This window comes from Dermacentor albipictus, chromosome 1 (genome assembly GCF_038994185.2).
Source record: "Dermacentor albipictus isolate Rhodes 1998 colony chromosome 1, USDA_Dalb.pri_finalv2, whole genome shotgun sequence".
Classification (NCBI taxonomy): domain Eukaryota; kingdom Metazoa; phylum Arthropoda; class Arachnida; order Ixodida; family Ixodidae; genus Dermacentor; species Dermacentor albipictus.
Genome location: NC_091821.1, coordinates 500338960 through 500345209, shown reverse-complemented (window position 1 = coordinate 500345209; position 6250 = coordinate 500338960).

The following is a 6250-nucleotide window of genomic DNA, read 5'->3' as shown; positions in this document are numbered from 1 at the left end:
GAATTGCTGCGTAAAATTAAGGTTAAAATAAAATTATATAATAAGTTCATTAAAACCCGGAATCCACATGACCTGCAGGTTTTTAAATCTTTTCGGAACCAATTAACAAACCAGCTGCGGCGCGCTAAAGACCGCTATCATTTCGAATACTTTCAATCCTGCTGGAATGACAGCCGGAAATTGTGGAAGCGGGCCAACGTTTTGTTGAATCGTGTGCCTGATTATCAGCCTCCAACAGGTATTTTGGAAAATGGTAATGTAGTTCCAGACGTGTTTTTGCCTGACACGTTTAACAATTACTTTACCAGCGTTGCAAGTGCACCTATCAACATGAATGCTAGTCGTTACTTATCCGTTGATTGCTCCGATTCAATTTTTTTGCACCCAACAAACGTTTCAGAAATAATATGCAAGTTCTGTGAACTCAATAACAGCAGCGTTGGTGATGTCAATGATATTCAGATTAAGCCTGTGAAATACGTTTTAGATTTGATTGCGCCTGTATTAATGCACGTCTACAATGTCTGCCTTTCTTCCGGTGTATTTCCACGTCAGATGCAAACTGCAAAAGTTTTGGCTTTGTTCAAGAAAGGAGATAAGAAATTGTTGACAAATTATAGACCGATTTCTATCCTCCCCGTATTTTCAAAAGGTTTAGAAAAAATTATTTTTCAACGCATTTCTGATTTCCTCGAAAGCAAAAAGTTTTTAACCGATTGTCAGTTTGCCTTTGGTAAAAATAGGTCTACTCAACTTGCCCTGCTTCAGCAAAAAGAATTCATTTTGGATAATTTTGATAAAGGCCTTCTTACTCTAGGCATTTTTATAGACTTTAGCAAGGCCTTTGACTGTATTAACCACGACCTTCTGTTACATAAAATGAATCGCTATGGTATTCGTGGCATCGCTTTAGACCTGATTAGGTCATATCTGCGTCATAGATGCCAATTTGTGCAAATTAATAACATTTCATCCCAAGTTAAACCAGTTCATATTGGCGTTCCGCAGGGTAGCATTTTAGGCCCTCTTCTTTTTAATATCTTTATTAATGATATTGTTAATGTAGATTTCGCCACCAAGTTTATTTTATATGCTGATGATGCAACCGCGTAGTTTTCTTCAAATAATGCTATAACACTGCTTACAGTTGCGAATTGTGTGCTTAAGAAATTATATACTTGGTCTCTCGAAAATGGGTTGAAAATCAACACAGAAAAAACTAAAGCAATTTTGTTTCAAGCCAAGAATAAGAATGGTCTCCTGAAGGATGACATTAAACTTGGCTCTTCAAAAATCATGCTCGTGAATTCCATTAAAACCTTAGGTGTTTTCTTTGATCATGACATGTCTTGGAACTGTCATACTAATTTTTTAACAAACAAGCTTTCTCAAGTTTCAGGTCTTCTTTTTACTATTAAACAGATTCCACAGAAGGTAAAACTTCTGCTCTATAACTCTTTATTTGTTTGCCACCTAAATTATGGCTGCCTGGTTTGGGGCACAACATCTGCCACTAACATTAATCGTATCTTTCGTCTACAAAAAAGAGCCATTCGTGTTGTGTGCAAAGTGCCATTTGACTTTCCAACTAATTCATTATTTAAAGACTTAAAGATACTTAAAGCTCCTGATCTCTTGAATTTTCGCTTAGCGTTAACATATGGTAAGGAATGCCAGAAAAACATTAACCACGTCAGGTCTATAGCCAACTTGACACGAAATAGAAGCTATTATGCTACAAGATTTCCGGAATATTGGTTTGTGCCATACCCGCGTACCAACTATGCGAAACAAAAGCTCTCATATACTTTACCGCATTTATTAAATAAGTTAATGAACGATGGTATTGATGTCTTTTCTTGCAGTAAAAACAAGTTAATAAATTACTTTGGTGCCTATTAGCCTTTAATGTCTGTATAAGTAGGCTTCTTTTTATTGAGTTATGTATTTTTTCTATTGCTATCTGCTGTATGTACACTTGTATGAGAACGTTTACTGTTTTTTTTTCTTACCCTCTCTTTTTTTTTTTGCCATGTGTTTGTTTACTGCTGCTGCTGTCACGAGAAGGATTAAGGACTAGTCAAGTTGCTCTTTTGTAACTTTTTTCCTTATATCCTCCATAAACTTGCATATTAATGGAAATTCATTCATTCATTCATTCATTCATTCATTCATTCATTCATTCATTCATTCATTCATTCATTCATTCATTCATTCATTTCCGCCGCACTTTTCTCCTAGCGCGCGGAGGGGGTAGGACCTCTCCTTAGTTTCCTTCCTCCGTGGGAGCTGGGAAGTTCGAAGTGATCATACGGCTTCGCATGGCGCTTCTGGTGGATTGGATTGGATCAAACCGGCAGCTGCGACATGGCACGTTCGGATCCAATCCATAGTTTAATTCGAGAAAATGGCGCTTCCGTTGGGAACTTAGGTTGTTGCGCTGGCGTTTGTAGAGGAAGGAGAGTGGGTGGCGGTGCGAAACGCGTTTGAAGAAATGGAAGACAGTGAATTCCGGCGTCGTTTTTGTTTCTCGAAAAAATATAATTCGTTGGTTGTACAGCGAAATCGACGCCATCATCGGTGCCAGCGGGCCACTGGAATGTTGTAGCTGCCTCTTGAAAAGTGCGCCACTCTTCCCGTCGTTTCTTTTTCTTTTTTCTCGCTGTGCGCGACACCAAATAGGGATGACGCAAAGAAACTAATAGTTATAAATTGCAGTAGTCACGCGTACTATTTGAAAATGTGTTTGGGCTTGGGAAGAAAAAATACATTTTTTTTAGATAAAGATTTCATTCATTTGGAAGAGGAGAAACATTTCGTTTTGTAGTATACTGTCTGCAAGCAGACGACAAACGATGGAAGTAAACTTCCGGAGAGGTCACCGCTTCCTGATTGGCTGCTCTCTCCGCCCCGTTGTCCCAAATTTTGCATACTGCCACTATGTGACGTTGCAGCAACCGAACAGAACGCGTATCGAAGAAAATATCTCCGATCGCGCCCCAGCTTCGCTGTAAAATGCGTGTTTAGTGCGTACATGTCACTTTGACGTAGTGAGTTTAGCAGCTTTGTGAGACCGTGTGAGAGACAGATGGAGTAGGTGCCGCCACTCCCCTCCCCCCCACCTCCAAGAGAAATTTGTACCAAGAGCTGAGGTCTAATGACGACAAAGGTAGAATAGAAAATAGATTTTCTTCTACTGTTCGGCCGGATCATGCATATTCACTATTTACATGTCATCTTTAACTGGGGAGTTTTCGTGACGTCGCGTGATAGAGAGGCGAAGTGGGAGTGGCCCGAAAGTTAGTATGAGCAAGCGTGCATAAATGGCATGCAAGACAGATTACCGTTTGGAATACCTCCATGTCACCGTACATAGGCGTATCTACTAGCACCCCCCCCCCCACGCTGTCAGAATTGGGGGGGAGGCAAAGCCCCCCCTCACTTTTGAAAGCGGGCACTTTCGGCTGCACGCTGGAAAGTCCAACAAAACTACATCTGAAGCTAAATTTGCTTTCTTAATAGAGTGACCACATAGGTAATGCTTTTCTTTACTACGCTTCCCCTGCCTTGACAGCAAGGATTGTCTTTTGTGCCTTCTCGTCACGCCCTGTAGCACAGGACGTGTCATATACGCCATACACGCTAGCGTTACGGAGGACCTTTGGCGCAGGGCAGTTCCCACCCTGACAAATATCAGCTTGCGCAACTTGCATCATGCCCAGTTTTTAACGCGACAGCGTTAAGGAGCTCGTGTCGCAGAAAAGCCGGTGTCGTCGGCGTCGGCGGCGTTGGCCGTGAGCGCTAAATCCCGGCAGGCACTTCATGAATAAAAAACAACTTGCAAGATGGGCTGGGTGGGAATCGCACAGGGTCTCCGGAGTGTGAGACGGAGACGTTAGCACTCAGCCACGAGTTCGATGCTTCAAAGCGGTACAAAAGCGCTTCTAGTGAATGCGGTGTTGCGTTAGAAACGAGCCGTGGAAAGTTATACTGCGGTGTATATCGGTAATTATGAACACGTAACTTACAGAAGTCGCAGTTACACGAGTAGCGAAGTGCGTTTCCACTACATTTCATCTGCGCTTTCCGCACACGCAGAGCCATCTTGCGGCAAACACAGAAGACCCCCTCCTCTCAATGTACGGCGCTGCCCCGACAGGTGGCTCGCCACGCGCGCATTGGGGCTGTGCGGGAACCGGTGCGAGGCGCGTCGCGGCCCGGACGCCCTCTCCTCCGACGACGCTTCGCCTTGCTCCCTCACGGGTTGCAGAATCAAGCGTCCTCCTTTCTTTACACCACACCACTATCTGTCTATCTTTCTGCCCGTGCCGATCACGACGTTTGGCTGGCGTGCATCGTTTCCCCCTCTAAAACACCGAGTTCTTAGGTTCGCTCCGTTTGCTCAGGCGCACGTATCGTTGCCGCGCCGAACGCTGCGTTGCTCGACGCTCACCGCGTCCGATGCGGGGCGCCTCGTAAGTGATCGCTGCGCCGTAGCCCATTGTCTTACACACCTTGGCGGGTCGACGGGAACGCTGTCGCGTTCCACTCTTGAAGGCGAAGCTTAAGCGTCCTCCATTTTTTTTTGACCGCCATATCCGTGTTCAAAAACAGTATCAACTTGCTACCTTTAATCTTTGGGCGAGGTGGAAGTTCCGATAAAGTACTATAATCAGCCGAGCCCAGCGACTGGCGTGCCTTAAGGCATGAAATCGTTAAATTCGTTAAATTATCAAACGCTGTATCTCATTTCTGTCCAGAGGTAGCCTGCCTAGCGTTAGAGTCTGAGTATCTTATCACTATTAAAATATAACCAAACTTTTTACAGGTATAACTGTTCAATTTCATTGTGTAATCATGACATATCGTAGGTATGCTCGTGAGAATGACCTTGGCAGAACGTGCAGAGTTACTTCAATACCAATAGCACATTGCATTGAATTTTTTATGCGTTGCATATTGCAATCACTCAGTTCACCCCTTGGGCGCGGCCGGACAGCTACCATTGACCTTTAGCGCAACCACGTGACGTGACGTCACGACAGCCGGAGGAAAAGCTGGGCCCCAACTCGCGCAATATGCAACGCATTCTTGGCTTAACCAAGCTAAGCCTGGCCATTTTTTTTTCTAAAGGCTTGCGTTACTGTTTACTGACGATTTCATTTTCAGGATGTTTATAAATAAGAGCCGCACTATTACTTTTTTGCCGGGAGGAGAAAAAAAACAGCAGATATTTCGTATATTGAAACAATAAAGACCACTTTTTGGCGACGTGTTCCGAAAACTTGCACTGTGTAGGTTATTTATGTTCTGAAAACAGTTACTGAATGGTCACTTTCTCCCAATTTTTATGCGTTATACACGGCATTTAGTTGTTTTCCCCCTATGTCCTCGGTAAGATATGTGGTGCATGGTGTTTATATTTATTTGAAATACGAAGCAATGTGCTGAGTTACGAGCGATATATGTTTATTCTGTGTAGGTTCATTACAGCCATTGTAGAAAGTTACTCATTGAAGCGCTTCAGGGTTTCCTACTGCCGGTATAGAAATGTTTCCCAGACTCCTAAAACAACAGCACGAGAAATCGACGATTGAAATTCAGTTAAAATAGAGGGAATTTTAAATGCAATGCGTTGCGAAACTTTCACTTTCCTGCTTTAAATGCAAGCGTTGCAGATAACTACTAAGCCCCCATTTTCCCATATGTTTTCGTGTATCATACGAAATTCGTGGTTTGTTTCTCCGATGTCCTCGATGAGCTAAACAATACACCTGTTTTTGGGAGTAGGGACATGGTAACTGCAATGTCCAGCATTTTTACGTTCCATGTCCAGTTAGAAGTGTTGCAATTAATTACTGAGCCGCCCTCTTTCTATCCCTATTTCCAAACGTTATAACACGTTCCCATTGGTTTTAGCGATGTCCTCGGTGTACTCAACAAGACATTTCCTTTATATTTGCCGAAAATAAAACGCGCCTTATGGGCAATATTTAGTAAAGTTCAAATAATGGGGACTAATTATAACATTTGCAATAAATTACGCATGCAAGCGATCCTGAGCTTTATGAATGTGTTTTGACAAAAAAAAATTATTCCGTTGCCTTGGGAGAACAGCGAACGCAACCGATAGGAAAACTAGCTGACCTAGAGGGGGTTGGGCAGGGAGGGGGGACACCATGGTAATGTTGTGGCAAAGAAACATGTGTGTTTGATGAATTTCTGGTCTTTTAAAAATTCCCGAAAGAGA